General features: G+C 51.4%; 1 protein-coding gene across 1 annotated transcript in view; it reads right to left on the bottom strand.

The window, feature by feature from the left end:
* Nucleotides 1-23,300, bottom strand: part of LOC117644037 (neural cell adhesion molecule 2-like) — a 290,539-nt gene that overhangs the window by 37,957 nt on the left and 229,282 nt on the right. The window lies entirely within an intron of this gene.

Here is a 23,300-nt window from a genome sequence, read left to right as displayed (position 1 = left end):
TTTACGACCATCTCCCTGCACAAGTTCTCTCATCTGCCAAAGTCGAACGCCAAGTACAAGGGGCCCGACTCGAGTTCAAGGACCGGGCAGCGGGGCGGGGCCAGGCTGTCCGCGGCGGGCTGGGGTGGGATCGGGCGGGTATCTGTTGAAAGTTGCACGCCGACAGCAGCGCCCCGCCCCGCCCCGCCCCGCGAGTCCATCAGCTCGGATCGCGCCTCCGCATCGGCCCGGCCGAGCCCAGCCAAGCGCCTCCAGACTTTGTATGAGGAAAAGGGCGTCGGCGCACTGCAGCTGGGATGCACCCCTCGACGGCCGGGCCGAGCCGTTAGAGGCAAACCAGCAGACTCATTCAGAACAACGCGTTCCGTCGCTCTCTCCTCTCTCTCTCTCTCTCTCTCTCTCTCTCACACACACACACACACACTCTTACTCACCTAAATCCTAAATCTCTCACTCCCTACATCACTCACTCTCACTCCCTACATCACTCACTCTCACTCTCACTCTCTCTCACTATTTTACTCTCACTCACTCTCAATCTTTTACTCTCATTCACTCTCACTCTTTTACTCTCACTCACTCTCGCTATTTTACTCTCACTCACTCTCACTCTTTTACTCTCATTCACTCCCACTCTTGTACTCTCACTCAGTCACTCTCTTTTACTCTCACTCCCCCCCCTCTCACTCTCTTGCTCTGGACTCTTGACTTGCGAGTGCGAGAGGGACAAAGCACTGCCTGGATAGAAATCCAGCCGGCTGCGGCAGAAGAGTGGGACACGCACATAGCGGGACGGGAAGTAATGATAGGCACGCCCCCCTCGAGAGTTCTCCGAGTTTGTGTCTCCTGCAGCGGAAGCGGCGGCGGCATGCGGCCAAAAAGTGTGTTCAGACACTATCGTTGCTCAGGAACGGAGCCCTGCGAATCCACCTCAGCCAAAGTCTCCACCAGCGCCACTTTCAAGGATTTCTGCGTCAGTATCTCCTCACCGAGTGGGTGCACCCCAATTTGGATGAAGCAAAGGAGACGGCACAAACATGTCCGCTTGCAAGCGCACATGTTTAGACTGGGTCTCTGGACACGGGTAGGTGAAACGACGCAGGAGAGAGGGAGAGGGAGAGGGAGAGGGAGAGAGAGGGAGAGAGGGGGAGAGAGGGGGAGAGAGGGAGAGAGAGGAGAGAGAGAGAGAGAGAGAGAGAGAGAGAGAGAGAGAGAGAGAGAGAGAGAGAGAGAGAGAGAGAGAGAGAGAGAGAGCGATAACGAGAGGTGGAAGAGAGGACGCGGGTGGAAAGCAGACTCGAGGATAAAGGAGAAGAAGAATGTACCCAAGAAGAAGAAGAAGAAGAAGAAGAAGAAGGCCAACGACGAGCAACGAGCATGTCACATCATTTCTTATTGCCCCGGCGCATTGTAGTTGAAATAAATATAGATCGTCAGCGAGCCCGAGGCACATCCAAGACGGCGGTGCGTCGTCGTTTTAGAGGTGGCTTGGCGGGGCGAGGCGGGGCGGGGCGGGGCACGACCATTCTAGGTGAATTATTCCAGCGCCATTTCGCCGGGCGCCGCGGGCGCATCGCGCGGTGAAAACGGCGCTTTGGCGATTTGGCCGCAACAGACGGCGTTTTATTTTCATCAATGCTAACCGGCCCGCCTAGACTCGGCTAGCCGTGCCTTGCACACGGGCCCCCCGCAGCCACTCATCGCCCCTAAATCCCGTTTACGGCACGAAAAAAGATACAAGAAACGGAGAAAAAAAAGTGGCTGTCCGCCGGTAGTTGAACCAGGGGCCGACCGACACCGGTCACAGCGATGAATTTCAAAGCCGGAGTTGGGAACAGTGACACGCACCAGACCCACTGCGAAACACAGGTACCGACATCTCGTAAATGGTGGGATTAACGGCCGTTATAAAATGTGAGTTATTGGGGAAATTTTATTTTCTTGTGATGCTTCCTTTTCACTGTTAAAGCTTTTACCAGTCACCATGTAAGAGATGTAGGCACCTGTACCTCGAAAGGGTCAATTTTCTCTTTCTCATCTCTGTCCGAGGCCCACTAACCGGTCAACGCCCACGGAACAGGAACATGTCAACTTGACGACAAATGCGCTAAAAATTAAGTCCGCGCTCCGAGCTCTGCATCCAGTGACCACTCATGAGCTGTTTTTGATAAGATATTTTGTTATTTTGTGTCATAGTCACGTCACAAGTTATCATATCCATCGAGAGGGTATCAATGAGCATGGACTTGACTTCAAAAGCGCCAACTTTAAACGTCGGCAATGACGTCATCTTACCGCTTTGTCATTTGACGTCACCGAGATTTTTTTTTTCTGTTCCTTGGGCCCCAGCACGGTGGGCAAGTTGTGCATCGTGGAAGCGGCGACTTTGTTCGGAGACTTTGTTTGCCGACGGCACGGCACGGGCACGGCAAGGCACGCACGGTGGGCCAGAAGACCGGTGGAGGCGGCCAAAACTCTAGACGCGTTTTGAGCTCCAGAGTCGCTAAACAGGACTCGAACCGAACGTGTGACCCCACCAATGGATTCCTCGTTCGGAGAGCAATCCATTGGTGGGGTCACACGTTCGGTTCGAGTCCCATTTAGCGACTCCACTCTACCAAAAATGTCCTGTAAATGCCGTTAATTTATTACCAGTTTTCACTGTAGGTCAATTCACAGCGTTTACTGTGATCTGCTCACGGGATTCACTGTGATCTTGTTCACGGTGTTCACTGTGATCTAGTTCGCAGTAAACACTGTGAGTTTGACGCCGCTGAGCACCGAAGTGCTGCAAATCAGGCTCCAATTCACGGCGTTTACTGTGGCCAGATCACAGTGAACACTGTAACCGAGATCACAGTGAACGCCGTGAACTAGTTCACAGCAAACGCCGTGAATTGCATAACAGCAAACATTGGTAATAAATTAACGGCGTTGACAGGACATTTTTTGTAGAGTGTCTGGAGCTCAAAACGCGTCTAGAGTTTTGGCCGCCTCCACCGGTCTTCTGACCCACTGTGGCACGGCACGGCAAGGCACGGCACGGCCCTCCTGTAATTAAGGCCCGACAATCTGGAGGCAGTGCGCGGGCTGCGCAGGTGCTGCGGTGACGGCGTTTGCAGAAAAGGTGTAGGGTGTGCGCGCGACGTGGCGGCGTGGCGGTCCGCCTTTTGAAAGTTGAAGCTAATAGCGGCGCCGTGCACCCTCGCGGCCCCGGCGGGGCGCGGCACGGCAGGGCAGAGAAGGGCAGGGCTGGGCACAGTGGGCCAGAAGACCGGTGGAGGCGGCCAAAACTCGAGACGCGTTTTGAGCTCCAGAGTCGCTAAACAGGACTCGAACCGAACGTGTGACCCCACCAATGGACTGCTCTCTTAACGAGAAATCCATTGATGGGGTCACACGTTCGGTTCGAGCCCTGTGTAGCGACTCTGGAACTCAAAACGCGTCTAGAGTTTTGGCCGCCGGCGCCGGTCCCCTGGCCCACTGTGGGACGGCGGCCGCCCCAATCCTCCAACCCCTCGGCGGCATAACTACGTAAATGTCTTGGGGAGGCGGCCGTGGCGTGGCGAGGCGTGGCGTGCCGAGCCAAGACGGCGCCCAGGCGGTGAAATGGGAAAAAGCGTGGAGGAAGTGATCATTTACGCCACGCATCTCGTCGCTGTCAGGCGGGCGGAGACCGCGACCCTCTTACAGTGGCACGCACCGCCTTGCCTTTCCTCTTCCTCCCACTCTCTCCGTCGCTCCGCCCCGACGGCGTCCTTTCCTCGCCTGACTCTCGCGGGATTTCAGCACGCACTGCGAGAAAAGATCACGGTAAATCCTGTACTGATTACTCCAGACTTCACCGTACTTTTTTTAACGGGCAAAACCGTCGTTTTTTTACAGGCAACACCGTACTTTTTTTACAGGCAACACCGTGCTTTTTTTACAAGGAATCCCGTACTTTTTTACCCGGCAATCCCGTACTTTTAATACCTATCAAAAACTGCTATAATTTATTTCAGTCGGTCGACCCTCGTTTTTCAAGATTCAGATGTACATAACTGCTGAAGTCGGACTCCTGGACCCCCTTTCCGACCACTCGTTGAAAAGGTCTTGACGAGACCTATCGAAAGGTGCAATAAAATTTTTCAGTCGGTCGATCCCCTTTTTTCAAGATCCTGATGTGGACAATTCTTGGGAGCGGCCTTTGTTGGGACCAGATCTGGTCCTTCCTACGGCATGTACTGTACGAATGAACGGTAACTACTGATAAAAAAACGTTAACGCTAACGCTAACGTGAAAGCAGATGATACTTATGAGAATGTTTATTTCAATGTATGAATGTGACATTTTGTCAATTTATTTCAAAGAGTAAAAACTCGGAACCCCTTTTTTTGACAAATTTGCTACGCATGGTAATTCATGGAAATGTCATCTTAGTATAACTTTTGAAATCCTAACGTGCCATTGTTTTGTGTTAAACATGTTCGCAATGACGTGGGGCACTCATATGTCCGATACCACTTGTGTTGTGTATCATTTTCGTTGTTTCAACGCGAGGATGCAAAATTTTGGGGGCTAATCACAAAAATATCAATCCCCCTAAAAGTTGTGTTCGGTACTAGGGCAAGGCGCCTTGCGGCACGGGCGTGTCAGCCACATCCCCAAAGCGGGCTGGCCGGCCGGCGCGCCACCCGAACCCGACCTCAAGATAGATAAGCAAGAGTGGCGCACACTGCCGACTGCCGACGCGCCGCTTCTCGAGAGGGGCAGGGGTTGGGGGGGGGGGGGGCTGCACTATGCGTTCTACGCACTCAAGGCTCAAGTGCGGGGGGTGTGTAGACTGCTGCGGGGTGGGCGGGGCGCGGCGGGAGTGGCGTCTCGGAAAGGGGAATGGGCGAGGGGGGCAGCTACGCGATGCGTGCTAGCAGCGCCCGTGATGACGCGCAACGCGAGGGACGCACTTCTTGATACTAGAGAGCTGGGTGTCGAGGTTATACGCCGCGCGCGCAACCCGAGCCCCCGCAGGCGCCCCGATTCATGAGCGGCTCGTGACGGCGCGGCGCGGCGCGCGACGGCGCGGCAGACTGCGGGCCCTCCGCTCATAATCTTCTAGGCAGGCCAGCCAGCCGCTGCCTTGCCAGCAAGGCGCTGGGCCTCTTCTAGGCTTGCTAGTCAGGCAACGAGGCAACTAGTGGTACCTGGCTAGCCGGAAACTCGGTCCTCTCTGCACGAGAGTACAAGCACGCTGATACGTGAACGTATCATCTGCTAAAAAACTACGGAATATTTTGTAAAACAAGTACGGAAAATACTGTAGACTGTACGGTGGATACTGGTTTTTGAAGTACGGTAAAGTTTGGCAAAAAAATTATCCTGGATTTGCCGTCATTTTTTCTCAGAGTGCGGCGGCGGCATAGGCCGTTTCCGCGAGGGTCCCTCTCGTGTCGCTCTGTCTCTGTCGCACTCGCGGGGTGTCCCGGACGGCGCGCGCGAGAGCGACAGCTCTCCGGCATCGCACAGTGGGCCAGAAGACCGGTAGAGGCGGCCAAAACTCTAGACGCGTTTTGAGCTCCAGAGTCGCTAAACAGGGCTCGAACCGAACGTGTGACCCCACCAATGGATTGCTCTCCAAACGAGGAATCCATTGGTGGGGTCGCACGTTCGGTTCGAGTCCCATTTAGCGACTTCGGAGCTCAAAACGCGTCTAGAGTTTTGGCCGCCTCCACCGGTCCTCTGGCCCACTGTGCTTCGGCACCACCCGGCAGGGTGGCGGAAAAAGCGTTTTGCAAGAGAATTCCTCCTGGGTAACTACATCGATATCCGGCATTGTCGAGCCCAGCGCGCGAAATAATGCTAATAAAAATGGGCGGCGGATCGACGCGAAGCGGGCGGTGTGCAAGGCATGCAAAATGGGCCGGGTACTCCGCCGGCTCCATCCCGGCAATCGGTTTACGGCCATTCTGGTCATTTGAATGGCAAAAATCTTGCAGCAGACTGATTCCGAGAGTCGTTTTCGTCGCTCTGTCTCTCTAGCGCCCATACGGGACGCGCCGCGAGAGCGAGAGAGACGGAGCGACGAAAACGACTGTCGGACTCAGACTGCAGAACACTCTCGACGCACGGAACGATGGAGTCGACCGATCAACGTAGATCGCGCTGAGATAGACGATACTCCGAGAACAAGCACGTGCAAGAGTTCGTTTTCAAGTAATCAAGTCGACGCAACAATTTATCGGCATCGTTTCCCCTTCGAGCGGATCGAGCGCTCCGTAACCGACACGGGAAAATGTCACCGATTCCAAACGCACAGTGGGCCAGAAGACCGGTGGAGAAGGTCAAAATCCCAGACGGATTTGGAGCTCCAGAGTCGCTGGAAGGGACTTAAACCGAGCGTGTCACCCCACCAATGGGTAGTTCTTTCTCAAATCGCACGACCCCCGAAATCGATGTCTCGGATTCGGACCAAACTTGGTGGACTCATGGCTTGGGTCACCAAAACCAAGTTTCTGACCCCAAAAAAATTTTTTTGCTCTAAAAATATTTTTTTTCCCCTAAAAGTGTTAAAAAATGGACCAAAAATCGAATTTTCGTCCAATTGACCCTTCATTGTGCAAAGTTGTTTTTTCAACGTCTTTTGATCTTATTTTATCCTATTTTATCATATCCCACTCAGAAATGATTTTTAACACCACTAAAAACCATGAAAAACGACAAAATTTTAACGTTTTCTTAAATACCCAAAAAATGCATCCGAATTTTTTCATGAAAATTAGTTTTTAAATTCATCTTTTGGTCCTCTAACATGTGTCAAAAAATTGGGAGAGTTAAATTTGAATTGCCTTTAAAATAATTTTTTTCCACTTTTTTTCAAAGAAAATTTTCACTGAAATGACTCAATTTATCAAGTTTTCAGCAAGACTATTCAAGTCTCATGGCTCCTGGGTCCTCCTGGATGGGCAGGGATGTTGGAAATGTATTACCGAGTAGATAGTAGCTTCAAGATGTTTATTTTTAATTATTTTAGATGGTTGACAGGCAATACCGGTAAGTTGCCCTAGACTCCGGCCCATAGGCCCCGATCCGACCCCGACCCGGTCCCGACTTGGCCCCGACCCGGCCCAGACCCGGCCGAGACCCGGCCCAGACCCGGCAAAGACCCGGCCGAGACCCGTCAAAGACCCGGCCGACACCCGGTCGCCCCATAGGAATCCGGCAAAGCCTTGGCTAAACCCCGGCAGAGTCCGACCGAGTCCGGCCACGGTGTAAGAGTGCACCACCCGAAGAGTGGTCTCCCTACACCGTAAGTCCGGACTGGGGCGGGTTCCGCCGGGCACAGTGTAGGTAGACCACTCTTCGGGTGGTGCACTCTTACACCGTGGCCGGACTTGGCCGGTCGGTCGGACTCTGCCAGGGCTTAGCCAAGGCTTTGCCGGATTCCTATAGGGCATGGGCACATCGAGACAAGTGAAGGTTTCACTGGGGATCAATGAGCGGGAACATTCAAATGCTCCCTTGTTTGTAAGGCATGGCGTTTACTGCTGAAAGAAGATAAATGTTGCAAAGATGCCTAGAAGGCATTGGTAAGGGAAGGTGGGGCACATTGGGACGGATTTTTTCTTGGCGCTCTACGCCAGAGGGCTTTCGAGCTAAAATGGTCGGAGCAGGCCTAAATTGTGCATTGACATCTGGCCTATCATTTCCTGAAGCATTCAAACTTATTTCGACACGTTTTTAGTCAGGAGAGATATTTTCCGTAGAGTCTGCACTTGTCCCAATGTGGACAGTACCGGGGCACATTGGGACAGATCCGGGGCACATTGGGACAGATCCGGGGCACATTGGGACAGCAATGAAAAATATCTGGATCTAAGTCGTGCATTTATCTTTTCGGACTGCCAAGTTGTAGATAAAGTTATGCTGAATACAATGAGCGCAGACTCGGATCTCTGGTTTCAAGCGTTCGGAAGATACGCGGCTTTTAATGGAATAGTACTATTTTTCGTGTCTTTTGACCTCTCTACTAGAGAAAACCCTGAAGTAATGACTTTAGAGACCACATGCATAAGATAACTTTTATTTGTTTAGACGAGACAAGACAATATATGTACGATTCATGTATTTTTGCTATCCACATGGCCCAGTAGCCTCACCCTGTCCCAATGTGAACTGAGCCATTTTAAAACGTCAACTCGGCCTGTGGCCCTTGACCTCAAGACCAAGCTCCGCGCGTTGACCCTTTTTGACGCCCATTGCACCAGGGAACACGTTCCTAACCTCGGTACCATCATCCGACGTGCATTTCAGACGTTAAAAAGAAAACAAAATTCAAAAATCGTGCTACTTTTTCATCGTTTTTCGTGGAATCGAACTTCCAACCCACGTTTCTCATTCAGAAAGCGCCCAGTTCTGTCCCCGAGTAATGAAAACAGTAAACCAAATAACGCTCTATTATGGTCAATTTTCCGGAGAACCTGACATAACCGGAAGTTGGAAATATTGAAGGTGTCCCAAAGTACCCGGTGTCCCACTGTACCCCACCTTCCCTTACGCATCGAAGCACGCATAGAAGTTGCTGGAGAGTGTTAAGATTGCTTCATAAAACTTTGGCCTTAATGAAAGTAGGACCCCCAGCGGTAGCGCCTGCTGGGTAGGCAACAAGCAGTACACAAGCGTCCATAACCTCCAACTGCATAGCTTTTATTTGTTTCACGTGATGAAGTCCTAAAAATTTTCAATGAATCCATGTTCCTGTAAGACACGAATGACAATAAAGTCGTGGCGAGTCATAACCTCCGCTTAAATAAGAGATATATCGTACGAAAGACGTCAATATTCAAGCTTCCCGCGAGATTGATCCCCAGTGAGTAGAGAACGTTCTGGGTCCCATCACCGCTAGTGACTTCCAAAAAGCCCACTGCCCATGCCCTATGGGGCGACCGGGTGTCGGCCGGGTCTTTGACGGGTCTCGGCCGGGTCTGGGCCGGGTCGGGGCCAGGTCGGGACCGGGTCGGGGTCGGATCGGGGCCTATGGGCCGGAGTCTAGGGCAACTCACCGGTATTGCCTGTCAACCATCTAAAATAATTAAAAATAAACATCTTGAAGCTACTATCTACTCAGTAATACATTTCCAACATCCCTGCCCATCCAGGAGGACCCAGGAGCCATGAGACTTGAATAGTCTTGCTGAAAACTTGATAAATTGAGTCATTTCAGTGAAAATTTTCTTTGAAAAAAAGTGGAAAAAATTATTTTAAAGGCAATTCAAATTTAACTCTCCCAATTTTTTGACACATGTTAGAGGACCAAAAGATGAATTTAAAAACAAATTTTCATGAAAAAATTCGGATGCATTTTTTGGGTATTCAAGAAAACGTTAAAATTTTGTCGTTTTTCATGGTTTTTAGTGGTGTTAAAAATCATTTCTGAGTGGGATATGATAAAATAGGATAAAATAAGATCAAAAGACGTTGAAAAAACAACTTTGCACAATGAAGGGTCAATTGGACGAAAATTCGATTTTTGGTCCATTTTTTTAACACTTTAAGGGGAAAAAAATATTTTTAGAGCAAAAAAAAATTTTTCGGGGTCAGAAACTTGGTTTTGGTGACCCAAGCAATAAGTCCACCAAGTTTGGTCCGAATCCGAGACATCGATTTCGGGGGTCGTGCGATTTGAGAAAGAACTACCCCAATGGATTCCTCGTTCAAAGAGCAATCCATTGGTGGGGGTCACAAATTCGGTTCGAGTCCTGTTTAGCTCCTCTGGAGAATAAAACGCGTCTAGAGTTCTTCCCGCAAGCGCCCGTCTTCTGGCACACTGTGCGCCTCGTCTGCACTGGCAATACTAAAGCATAGTATTACCCTCTGTTTTCAAGCGTAATTAGTTTACGCTTCAAATCAAGCGTAAGAGGCTCTTTCCTCAAGATTCCCCCATCTAAATGCATGGGGGAATTTCCACAATTTGCTTCACTTCAAGGCCGTCTTCAAGCGTAACTTTATGCTTGACTCAAGCATCGAGTTACGCTTTATTTTCACCAGTGTGCCAGTGTATATATCTGCGTTTGGCGGAAACGGGCGGAAAAGGATTCGACGGAGAGGCCGGTAATCGTCCCGGTGGGTGGACCGGCCGGCTGAGGGCGGCGGTCCACGCCCGGGCCCTTTGACAGTGTGGGCCCGGCCTGGGCCGCACCGCCGCGGCGCGGAGGGCGGCGAGGGCAAAGGTCCCCAGTGGGTCGGCCAGCTCGCCGCCGCGCGCCGCCGCGTGGCTCAGCCGCCCTAAACACGCCCCGGGGAATATGCGGGGGACGTCCTCGGCCACGACGACGGCGGGGCGTGGCGGGGCGTGGCATGGCGGGGCGCGTGGCCATCCCCGCAGGACGTGCCTGATGCCGGACCGACAGTGCACCAACTCTACGTGCACTGTGTTTCGCGCAACACTCCCCGCCGAAAAAAAATGGGGCACGGCGGCAGCAGCCTGATGCCGAGCGTCGTTTTCGTCGCTCTGTCTCTCTCGCACCTGCAGGGGCCGCCCCATGAGTGCGAGAGAGACAGGGCGACGACATCGACTCTCGGAATCAGTGTGGTGGTGGTTGAACGGCGCGGCGCTGGCCAGCTGTCGGGCCGCGGGCCTCAAAGAGCGGCCGTGATATTTGAGAATCGACGAACCGACGCGGCGCGGCGGGACGGGCGGACCGACGGCGACCCTCCGGATTCATCTGCTGGTATTGGATCCATTTCACACGCCACGCCGCGCCACGCCGCGCCACGCCGCGCCACGCCGCGCGATGCCGTTTGGTCCACTGGACGTTGCCCTTTATCTTCATTATTGGAGGCTGCAGGCGTGCGGGGGAGGATGGGGGAGATGGACGCGGTGTACGGCGAGGGGGGAGGGGGAAGGGGTACACGTAGCGAGCGAAGCGCGGGCAGCTGCCTGACCCAGAGGAGCATCCTATACGTCCGGAATACGACCCCAGTGCTGTAGAGACCGATTCGGGGCGTCGTTTGCGTCGCTCTGTCCCTCTCGCACTCACGGGGCGTCCCGTACCGGTGCGAGAGAGACGGAACGAGACTCTCGGAATCAGTCTGCTGCACGCTGGGGCGGGGGACGGACGCCACATCGAACCTCGGCGGGGCTGGCCGGGGCACCACCGGTGGGCCTGGACCCTCGTCCCCAGGCCCCGACCGTGTCGCCCCTCGGCCGCGCCTTGCAGTGGGCCAGAGGACCGGTGGAGGCGGCCAAAATTCTAGACGCGCTTTGAGCTCCAGAGTCGCTAAACAGGACTCGAACCGAACGTGTGACCCCACCAATGAATTCCTCGTTCGGAGAGCAATCCATTGGTGGAGTCACAGGCTCGGTTCGAGTCCCATTTCACGACTCTGGAGCTCAAAACGCGTCTAGAGTTTTGGCCGCCTCCACCGGTCTTCTGGCCCACTTGGTGGCCCAGGCCCTGGCCCCCCGAGCCACCCCGCGCCGGGCCGTGCAGCCCCACGTCCCTATCTCGGTCTGATTATTCGCAGGATTGGGTCAGGTCGAGTGTATTCGGTATCCGCAAGGCCAGCTCGATGCCCGATCGGCTTATTCAAGCCGTTTCCCTCCCCAGACCCGTCGCCGCAGTGTCGCCCTCGCATGAGAGAGAGAGAGAGAGAGAGAGAGAGAGAGAGAGAGAGAGAGAGAGAGAGAGAGAGAGAGAGAGAGAGAGAGAGGGGAGAGGAGGTGGGTGAGAGACGAGACGGAGAGAGAGACACTGTTCAAGATCAGCTTGCAAAACAACTTAACTCGCATGAGAGAGAAGTGAGAGAGAAGTGAGAGAGAGAGAGAGAGAGAGAGAGAGAGAGAGAGAGAGAGGAGAGAGAGAGAGAGAGAGAGAGAGAGAGAGAGAGAGAGAGAGAAAGAAAGAAAGAGAAGCGGGGCGGGAGAGACGGAGAGAGAGACACTGTTCAAGATCAGCCTGCAAACCGCCTTAACTAGAACCTCGCGCCCGCCCTGTTGCGTCGCTCTCCGCGCGAAACCCCGTACCCGACGCCCGCCGCAGCTGCAGGCGGGTTCCAAGGGGAAAGCTCGCTCTGTTTCCTATCACTGCACCACCTCGTTCTCTCGCGCAGCCTTTCGAGCAGCCGCGCTCGACAAAAGGAACGGCATTCCGAATTTCAGTGAACGGAAAGCGTTGCCGCTGACCCCCGCGAGAGAGCCTTCGATATACACTGCAAACCTAACTGTCTACTAAGTACACACTTACAATTGCATGCTTGCAAGCACACACTTACAAACGCATGCTTGGCCAAGTACACACTTACAAATGCGTGCTTGCAAGCACACACTTACAAACGCATGCTTGGCCAAGTACACACTTACAAATGCATGCTTGCAAGTACACACTTACAAACGCATGCTTGACGCCGTATAACTCCATGCATCAAGCATGCGTTTGTAAGTGTGTACTTGGCCAAGCATGCGTTTGTAAGTGTGTACTTGGCCAAGCATGCGTTTGTAAGTGTGTACTTGCAAGCATGCATTTGTAAGTGTGTACTAAGTAGACAGTTAGGTTTGTAGTGTATCGAAGCTGCTTCTTATGGGTTTTGGAATCTGACAAAAAATTGAGGGGTCAGTTGCCACTGACTGCGTACAAACTGCGTGTGCGATTCTCACTGAATTCTGCCATGTTGTTTGCCCACTTTCAGGCGCTTGTCTCACAAATTGCGTTTACACAGGCGTTTTTTTAGGTAAAATCTTTAGGGAGTGACGCCTGGGTGCGTACAACGATTACAGGACCTGGCACACCCCTTGGAAAAAATTAGCAATTTGCTTGATTCAGGAAGTGGTAGTGGGGGACCAATATATCAAATCAAAAACTTATCAAATCGACTCCAATTGTTTCTCAGGCAATCTGACGACTTTCACGAACTTAAAACCTGAAACGTTTTCATAATCGTCATCAACCATTGGTATTTCAGCAGCTGCTTGCTGTCTCAAAATACTAGTTCATGTCTCTCCGAAGAACACATCCTTGATCTTTGAGGACAGTTTCCGGGGGCCTCCTCGTCTCCTGACGACGCTGTGGCCAGGCTTTTTGCCCCTCGATGCCAAGCCATCTGTCTCTCGCGGCGTGTCAGCTTGCTGCAGACGGCGGGTGCGGTGTACGCCACTGTAACCCAGTCGCGGCCACACCGACCACCCATTACTTCGATGGCTATCTAAAGCCCCCGACAACCGGCGGGCCGAGGCGCACAGTGGGCCAGAAGACCGGTGGAGTCGGCCAAAACTCTAGACGTGTTTGGAGCTCCTGAGTCGCTAAATGGGACTCGAACTGAACGTGTGACCCCACCAATGGATTCCTCGATCAGAGAGCAGTCCATTGGTGCGGTCACACGTTCGATTCGAGTCCCATTAAGCGACTCAGGAGCTCGAAACGCGTCTGGAGTTTTGGCCGCCTCCACCGGTCTTCCGGCCCACTGTGAAGCGCCGCTGTCTCCCTCGCACCGCGACGGACCCTCCAGGCAGTGCGAGGGAGACAGGGCGACGAGGGCGCCCTTCCGGAACCAGCCCGCAGTAACCGCGAGTAAATGAAGAAAAAGTAAGCCGCTCTCCCATCGAGTAAAACCGGTAAATAATTTCGGCGTCTTTTGTGGGCGGCACTTAAGGATGTAGAATGGCGGTCGGAGCGGCGGCTCTACAAACGACGAGGCCAGGCCGGCGGGGCGCAGGGCAGCGCAGGGCAGCGCAGGGCGCCGGGGCAAGCGCGAGGTCGGGTCTGGCTGTTCATTTTCATTAGGGGAGACCCGCAGACCGTCGCAGACCCGCACATCGGACTGGTGTCGCGGCGACCATCGTCCCCAGGCACGCTACGCGCCACTGCGCGCCACTGCGCGGACCTTCCGACGCCGGTACTACGGCGCACAATGGGCCAGAAGGAAGACCGGCGCCAGCGGCCAAAACTCTAGACGCGTTTTGACCTTCGGAGTCACTGAACGAGGGCTCGAAATGAACGCGTGAGCCCACCAGTGGATTCCTCGTTCGAAGAGCAATCCATTGGTGGGGTCAAACGTTCGGTTCGAGTCCCATTTAGCGACTCTGGAGCTCAAAACGCGTCCACGATTTCGAAAGCCCCCGTCACAGGGCGCCGCAGGGCGGTGGCAGTGCTGAGAACTAGTTCACAAGGTCTCAAAGTCACTACTCCGCAATTGGACGCTGATCAACAGCGGGGCAAGCCAGCGCCTGGCCAATCCGAACACTGCTTTCGTCGCTCTGGGTCTCTCTCTCCTTGATCTCTTTCTCCTCCTGTGAACCTTGCGGGACCGCCGTACGAACTCGAGAGAGAGAGAGAGAGAGAGAGAGAGAGAGAGAGAGAGAGAGAGAGAGAGAGAGGAGGGAGAGAGAGGAGAGAGAGAGAGAGAGCGGAGAGAAGGGGAGAGAGAGAGAGACAGAGAGAGACAGAGGAGTCACGGCGTCGTCCTGCAGGAGCATCAGCGGCAGAAGCGCAGTGGCAAGCGCCGCGAGCGGCCTGGCCGAGGCTGAGAGAGCGAGACAGAGCGAGTCGCAGCGAGGCGCGCCGTCACAACACAAACAACATTGAGGCCGCGGGGGGAAGCTGCGACCAAGCGAAACACAAACAGCGACACGAACTCGGCCGGCCGTCCACAAACAAGGCGACGACATGCCGCCATTTCTCATATTTCCGCGACGCATGCCGGAAAAGCGACACGCGCGCGTTAAGCCTCTCGGATGATCGTTTCTGTGTCGGCCGGCAGGTCGGGATCGAATCCATAGCACACTGGGAAAACTCAACCATTCATGCAGTTGTCCGCTTCGTTCAAGCGTACAACGACATTTCCTGAAATCGGCATCTGCTTTGCAGGTCGTGTTCATTGAGTGTGAAAAAAAATCAAGTTTTTTTGTCTATTTCTGAGATATCTCTAGATTGCTTTAATCTCTCATAGCAAGAGAAGGAAATTTTCCCCGTACACTGCAAATCCAACGGCAATACTTTTAGTACCTTTTTTGGCGATACAATTGAGTATCGCCAATAAACGGCCTTACGTAAAAGTATTGCCTTCAAAACGGCGATACACAAAAGTATCGCCAAAATTTGGCGATACTTCGGAGTATTGCCACGATTTGGCATTAAACGTTGAACAAATCAAGGGGACAAGTCGTTAGTTTAATGCCGTGGTTTTGGCGATACCCAAAAGTATCGCCAAATTTTGGCGATACTTCTGTGTATCGCCGTTCTGAAGGCAATACTTTTCCGTAATGCCGTTTGTTGGCGATACTGAATTGTATCGCCAAAAAATGTTCCTGAGTATCGCCTTTGCATTTGCAGTGTAGACAAGGGATTTACCCATGCATTTCAATAGACGTGAGAGGACAGCGACAGTAGTAGAGCTCACAGAAAATTCAGGCGAAAAAATTACCAACCATTCGATCACGAGATAAAATTTACGACAGGGTGCGCACCGAAATTTCAAAGTTATGACACCCTTCCGCGCTACGCGCCACGCGCTAGCATAGCGCATACGTCACGAGGCACCTGCAGCACCGCGCCGCAGCAGCCTCCACCACCTAGCGGCCTAATCATCGCGACGCTAATGCGCGTCGCGCAAATTCGGACAAACCGCCGATACTCTCTCTCTCTCTCTCTCTCACACACACACACACACACCCATGCAGGCATTCACTCACGAGGGTGGACACACACACACATCTCTCTCACACACACACTGCTCCCTTTCCTCTCTCTCTCTCTCTCTCTCTCTCTCTCTCCCACATACACACGCACGGAGGCACGTACACACACGCGGTATCACTCCTGGAGGGCGGGACCGGCCGGCCGGCCAGCCTTGGCGCCGTTAATGAAATGACCATTGCTGTTCACTAATCTAATTCCAAACGGCCCACGCGGCCCGCGCGCCGCCGCGGCAACACGACAGATTGGCGTGGCAATTACTGGCCGGCCAGGATTTTATTCGACCCCCCTCCCCCTCCCTTCTCCTTCCCCTCCTCTCCCTCCCCCTTCCCCTCCAACCGCGTGTTGGGGAGGTGACGGGGGCCGGCCTGATAAGGGTGGGGGGTGGCGCGCTGCGTTACCAGTCCGGCTGTCGTGCTGCATTCGAGGGGCGGCCTGCCCCGGCCTGCCCGGCAGGGGAAGACTTATCGGGACATCCTGACCGCACTGCTGCCCCCGCCGGGCCACGCCGCGCCACGCCCATCACGATGGTAATCACAGGATGTGCGTGGCGCCTACAAGTTAGGCAAACTAACCTGACACTGATGGCAAAGGTGTAACAAGGGTGAAAAGGTGTGCGGGGGAGACAGCGAACACATACCCGTGTCGTGTGCCGGGTGCATTCCGCTGCACGCGTAAAGTGTGCACGGGGTCTGACAAGCGCATGCGCACGGTTCTTTTTTAAGGACAACACGCGAGCACGGGGCGACACTTGTTCACGGCCCTGCACTGTGAGAAATTTTTGGTCTTCATCTGATCACAAAAGCAAAATTTTCCTTACAAGAATGTCATATTAAACTAGGGGTACGCGCCGTTCAGTCTGGGCGCGTAGTGTGGCTGAGCGATGCGAATTGACATTTTTTGTGCACTTTGGCCCGGGTGGAAGGATCTTTAGTTAACACTAGAAGCGCCGGGTTTTCGGATTACCGTAAAGCGCCGAGCGGGCCAATTTGACCCAAGGGCATTTTCGTCGTACAAGTCAACTCTTGAACCGTCATTTTGACTCAAAGGGAACCTAAAACGGATTTGTAGACCCTTAGCAAGTCAAAGGATAAAATTTGGTGCACAGGGGTCACAGGGGACAAGGTAGGCAACCCGCAAACCATGATTTGCTGTTCTTAGTGTTTTCTACAGTGCCTCGTTGCCGAAACGTTTTTGATGATAATAGATGGCAGAATTCTAATCGCCTTGTGATCGAGATAGTGATTTTTAATAAAATTACTGAACCGTCGACCATTAAGACCTGGCCAAACCCTCATAGCATAGCTGCAAGGCATGCCCGGAAACCAGGATTCATAGCAACGGAGAAGCTCATTGTAAGGAGGATTGAGTGCTCGATTGAGGGTGTGCTTAAAAGGCTGGAATGTAAGAGACATGTGTAAACACTCTCGAGTACTCAATAAACTCGCCATAACCAGCAAGGCGCGTAGTGGGTTCTAATTTGCGTCCGTTCGTCAAGTAGCATTCAGTGATCTGTCCCAACCAGTTTTGCTCCTGCTGTATCCCTGAGATGGGTTTCCGTGTCGCCCATCGTCCTGACCGGCTTGATCAGTCATCTAGGGAATGAATAGTTGCCGAACTACTTAAAATTTATGGAGGCAAGTGAATTACCTTGAAACACTAGACACGAGAGCAACAAAGTGGACACCGGCATTTTATTCATCTCTTTACGCATGAGTAAGTGCTGTAGTCCTTTGTCCCAAGGATTCGGGCTGAGCGTGCTATGAGTGCCACTGAAGGTAGACTAGTGGCTCAGTGTTCGAGAGACACCTTAGGGCGTTTAGAAGTCAATCGGGTCACCCAAAATGCCCAAGACATTGGCAGTTTACGTCAAAGGAAGCTGCACGATGTCTCGAGCCAGGAAATGTATTGCAGGTTGCCTACTTCGTTATAAAAGCGGACCTTACGCATTCCTCATATGACGTAAGTCATGTTTAGTGGTGAAGAGTCAGTTTATAGCTCGTTACGTTGTGTAGAAACGCGAAAATGTGGTCAAAATGCCGTGTGGGTCAATTTGGCCCGCTTGGCGCTTTACGGTAAAAGTCAATTTATCTCGGTCAAATATGGTCCGAGAACGTCCAGATTTCGAATTTAGACGCATTTCATCATTCTAGGAAAAGTCAGAAATTAGGGGGCTGCCACTTTTATTTTCAAAAGTGGAAATTTCAGTTCAAAACTCAAAATGGGTCAAATTGGCCCGTTCGGCGCTTCTAGTGTTAAACTGTAGTTTCAACTACAGTACCAAAACTGCAGTTCCCGAACTAAAGTTTGTTTTAAAAAGAAACTGAAGACTAAACACAATTCCACTTTGCAGTTGAAATTGTAGTTTTCTGTCAGTTCACACTGTAGTTTTAGTGTTGATTTGAAGTTCAGTTGGAGGTTCAGTTTAAGTTTCAGTTACAATTTACTTAATATCCATTTCTGGAAGTAAAGCGACTGCTGAAAATAAATATTCAAAAACTGTCTCTCATCTAGTATGTTTCCGTACTTAGTATGTATTTTAAACATATTCTCTTATCGACATACTAACGTTGATAGTTATGTCTCAAAACTAGTTCGTTTCCATACTTCTTATGCAATCTTCTAGTTGTATCAAGTAAAAGTTACATACCACTAGGGGAACTCAGAATTACAGTGGCTGCTTCATTGCTTTTAAAGCAGTTGAGGTTAACGTTGAATTTTTTGTCGTCTCCCTTTAAAAAAAGTATCAGGTTAAAACCAAACATTTAAGGTTTATACCTAATACAGTTGGCTTTACTTTAAATGGTATAGTTGTTCGCTGTTTAAAACTTTATGCAAGTTTTCCCTTTTTTAAAGTTAGCCTCCCTAAAGAGACAAAGTAACCCAAAGTCTGCGACAAGTTTACGTAAACTGACTTGTTGCAAAGGTCCAAAATATTTTGCGCTTACATTCTTTATAATGACAGTTAAAAATTAAAATTGGTCATAAAATGCAAGTTTGTCATGAAGAGTACCACAACTTTACATAGGATTACTCTAAAATTGCTTGTAGTTTAAAAGATGTAGAAAAATTCTTAGTTTTGAATTTTTTTTATTAAATGTAAATCAAAGTAATTCTGTTAAGTCCTTCATCTACCCTTTTTTAAAAAAACATAATATTACATGCTAGTAGTATTAAATAACACTTTCGTTGAGTGAAGTTGGAGCTAAACATATTGACTACCGCAAAAATGGACACTTAGTGCATCATCCGCTAGGTGGCGCTAGTGTCGCATCATTTACGTCTTCGAGTTAAAAGTGTTCTTGCAGCCGATCAGAGGAATATTTTTGGATCAAACTCTAAGCAGGGTAAATATTTGAGATGCTATGACTCTACCACAAAAGGATTGACCTCGATAGGTGGAACATTAGGGAAATCACTTTGAGTACAACTTTCCTCTCGCGTACGGCTACGGGTCGTAGTTTGGTTAGGCTCCGACCGCTGTGCCCCTACGTGCATCAGTCCTCGATGCGAAGTACATTGTAGACGAGTGATCATCTCCGAGAGGAGGTGACTCCACTCACTAACACCTATGGTTGGAAACCTAAGGTGGCAACTCGAAAACAGAGCTGTGGCTCTATATCGAGGGGGAAACAACTCCCCTTTTTTTTGTACACCAAAAATTTAATGCTTCAAAAATTTTACAAATTTACAAAAATTCTCAAAAAATTTCATAATTTTGAAAATTTCCAAAAAATTTAAAAAATTTGTAAAAATGCAAACTTTCTTGAAAATTTTCAAAAATTTCCAAAAATTCTAAAAAATTTCGAAAATGTCTCAAAATTTCTGAAAATTTCTGAAAATTTTTCAAAAATTCTCGGAAAATCACAAAAATTTTCGTAATTTCCTAAGTAAAGCCAAAAATTTTGAACTTTAATGTAAGACTGCGAAGCACCAAGCAAGCTCAAGTTCAAGGTAGTGAGGCTGAAATATTTTTGAAGGGATGACTTGCGTGATGCCCGCTACTTAGTGTTAAAACAAAGCACCCTCCTGTCAACGTTCAAACGGACGGAGCGTCGTAGAAACATGATTCAAAACATGTCCTTGTTCCTCATTTTGTAAGGAATCTAAAAATGTTTTTTGTTTAACTCTCAAATCGTTAGAAACAAATTTTCCCAGATTTATGCTAATGAGTCTCGGCTCGTCTTCCGAGAAGGCTCCGGTGGACCAGGTAGTCCAGGAAATGCAGGTTTTGACCCGGAACAAAAATGTGTAAAGCCGGATTTGGGCTTAATCGGTGAAGTTTGATGTGCTGAATACGAATCTGAAAAATCCGCTGTTCTAACTCATCGGCGTTAACCGGAATTTGAACAAAAGGGCCTAAATGCAGGGGTTTGCGGTATTCGCTCTAGCGCTGAAACTATTCGAGCGATTTCGACCGGACTAGCGCTGAAATGTTCGGAAAAGAGTGAGGAACAACTCCACCGCTGAACATAGGCCGCTAAAGTTTCAAATTTAGTCACTACATTGGTTTTACTGAAAATATTTTATTTTCGCAACATGGTTTTAAAACATATCACATCATAACTATTTATCGAGGCGGCGGATTTACAAAATGGTCCAATTAAACGCTGTGCGCGCATTCTTCAGCTACGCGTCGGTATCTTTGGTTTTTGAATCCATCGCACCGTTTGAATTCTAACGGCCTTCAACTGAGGTGGTGCAGACGTCCTCCGCTGCGCGCCGCAGCCGGGGTGCGCGCGGCCCCGCTGCTCCCCCCACCACTCTCGGCCTCGGCCGCGTCTGGAGGCAGGGTGTTGTCTCTCTCGCTCCCTTTGTAAACGCATTAGTGCGAGAAAGGTCGTGCATGCCTGCTGTTTCGGAGCCCGGCAGAGCGGCCGGCTCGGATGTTTACAACGCGCAATTCTTACTTCGAAGTTTTAGTAATCAAAACAATTCTTTTTGAAGGAATGGTTTGCTGAGCTTGGTAGAATGCGACGCGCTCTACAACCTGGTTTTTGGTCCACAGTTCTCGGATGATTCCTTCCCGCTCTGTAGCGCAAAAGGGCCTAAGCGCGTTCAAAGCCCTACGCCGAAAACGGCGGCACCTAAAAATGCCGGACTGAAGGGAAAATGGCCGGAATGCAAGAAGAAATCGACTAAGCATCCACCGGTTCAGTAAATATTAACAATCCGACGGTAATCTTTATTTTATTATTTCGTTTCACTGTTTTCTTCCTAACTTTTGGCGCGCTATTGCCAGTAAATGAAGCTAAAATCGCAAAATAGGCCCCGAGGGATCATCAAGCGCTGGTGTTTCAGCTGCATGTACGTGTTTTCAGAATTTCGCTGAGTGCAACGGTTGCCGAGTAAAACTAGTCGAGGCAACGCCGCGGCCGCGCGCCGCCGTGCGAAGCCGAGCCGAGCGGCAGTCGGGCGCCCCAGAGCCGAGCCATCGCTACGTCGCAACGGGGAGGAAATCGGAAAATTGGCCCCGAGCAAACGTCAAGCACTGGTCTTTCACCTACACGTACGTACTTTCGGATTTGAGCTAGGGCGAACGGTTATGGTGGAAACCTCTCCTAGCCCGGAACAGACAATGCCGCGCCTCCTTTCTGCGCCGCCGCCCCGCTGAGCTTCGCCGTCATCCTTTGCATTAAGTTTCCACCATAACCGTTCGCCCTAGCCCAAATCCGAAAGTACGTACGTGTAGGTGAAAGACCAGTGCTTGACGTTTGCTCGGGGCCAATTTTCCGATTTCCTCCCCGTTGCGACGTAGCGATGGCTCGGCTCTGGGGCGCCCGACTGCCGCTCGGCTCGGCTTCGCACGGCGGCGCGCGGCCGCGGCGTTGCCTCGACTAGTTTTACTCGGCAACCGTTGCACTCAGCGAAATTCTGAAAACACGTACATGCAGCTGAAACACCAGTGCTTGATGATCCCTCGGGGCCTATTTTGCGATTTTAGCTTCATTTACTGGCAATAGCGCGCCAAAAAAGGGGGAAAGAAAACAGTGAAACGAAATAAAAAAATAAAGATTACCGTCGGATTGTTAATATTTACTGAACCGGTGGATGCTTAGTCGATTTCTTCTTGCATTCCGGCCATTTTCCCTTCAGTCCGGCATTTTTAGGTGCCGCCGTTTTCGGCGTAGGGCTTTGAACGCGCTTAGGCCCTTTTGCGCTACAGAGCGGGAAGGAATCATCCGAGAACTGTGGACCAAAAACCAGGTTGTAGAGCGCGTCGCATTCTACCAAGCTCAGCAAACCATTCCTTCAAAAAGAAAATTTTTTTGATTACTAAAACTTCGAAGTAAGAATTGCGCGTTGTAAACATCCGAGCCGGCCGCTCTGCCGGGCTCCGAAACAGCAGGCATGCACGACCTTTCTCGCACTAATGCGTTTACAAAGGGAGCGAGAGAGACAACACCCTGCCTCCAGACGCGGCCGAGGCCGAGAGTGGTGGGGGGAGCAGCGGGGCCGCGCGCACCCCGGCTGCGGGGGCGCAGCGGAGGACGTCTGCACCACCTCAGTTGAAGGCCGTTAGAATTCAAACGGTGCGATGGATTCAAAAACCAAAGATACCGACGCGTAGCTGAAGAATGCGCGCACAGCGTTTTTTGGACCATTTTGTAAATCCGCCGCCTCGAAAAAATAGTTATGATGTGATATGTTTTTAAAAACCCTGTTGCGAAAATAAAATATTTTCAGTAAAACCAATGTAGTGACTAAATTTGAAACTTTAGCGGCCTATGTTCAGCGGTGGAGTTGTTCCTCACTCTTTTCCGAACATTTCAGCGCTAGTCCGGTCGAAATCGCTCGAATAGTTTCAGCGCTAGAGCGAATACCGCAAACCCCTGCATTTAGGCCCTTTTGTTCAAATTCCCGGGTTTAAAGCCGATGAGTTAGAACAGCGGATTTTTTAGATTCGTATTCAGCACATCAAACTTCACCGATTTAAACCCAAATCCGGCTTTACACATTTTTGTTCCGGGTTGGTACGGATTTTTGACTCGGCAGGGGCCGCTCCCCCCAGGGGGACGCAGAGTACCCCCGCCCGCTCCATAGGGGTACGCAGAGTTCCCCCGCTCCCCTCAGGCTTTCGCAAAAGTACGCGCTGCTCCCATCAGGGGTACGCAGAGTACGCGCCCCCTCCCATCAGGCGTACGCCAGTACGCCCGCCCAATCAGGCTACGCGAGTACGCGCCGCTCCCATCAGGCGTACGCAGAGTTTCGCGCCGCCCCAAACAGGCGTACGCAGAGTACGCGCCGCTCGGACCGCCGTGCACCTGCAGCACGCGCTAAAAAAAAACACGAAAGGGCGCGGGGGGGGGAGAGGGGAGAGAGGACGCATCAATACGATGCTTCTTATCTCCCCCCTTTTTTTTTCCGGTCCTTCTCTCCTTCTTCTCCCCCCTCCTTCCCCCGGCCCCCCAATCGACTGTGTAACTTAAGCCATCACGGAGAGCGCGCGGAAAGCAGAGGAACCACGAGCCTCGCTGATGGGGGGGAAAAAACAAGGAGAGCTTTCTATACCGCCGCGTCTTTATATTCGGGCTGCAGGTCATCGGCTACTCCCCCCCCCTTCCCCCCCCCACCCCGAGAAGCCGCCCCGCTAGTGCGGGGTCTTGATTGGAATCGACGAAAAACACTGCTTG

This window comes from Thrips palmi, unplaced genomic scaffold, assembly GCF_012932325.1.
Source record: "Thrips palmi isolate BJ-2018 unplaced genomic scaffold, TpBJ-2018v1 HiC_scaffold_17, whole genome shotgun sequence".
Classification (NCBI taxonomy): Eukaryota; Metazoa; Arthropoda; class Insecta; order Thysanoptera; family Thripidae; genus Thrips; species Thrips palmi.
The sequence above is the reverse complement of the archived record's forward strand: the minus strand, read 5'-3'. Positions and strand labels throughout refer to the sequence as shown.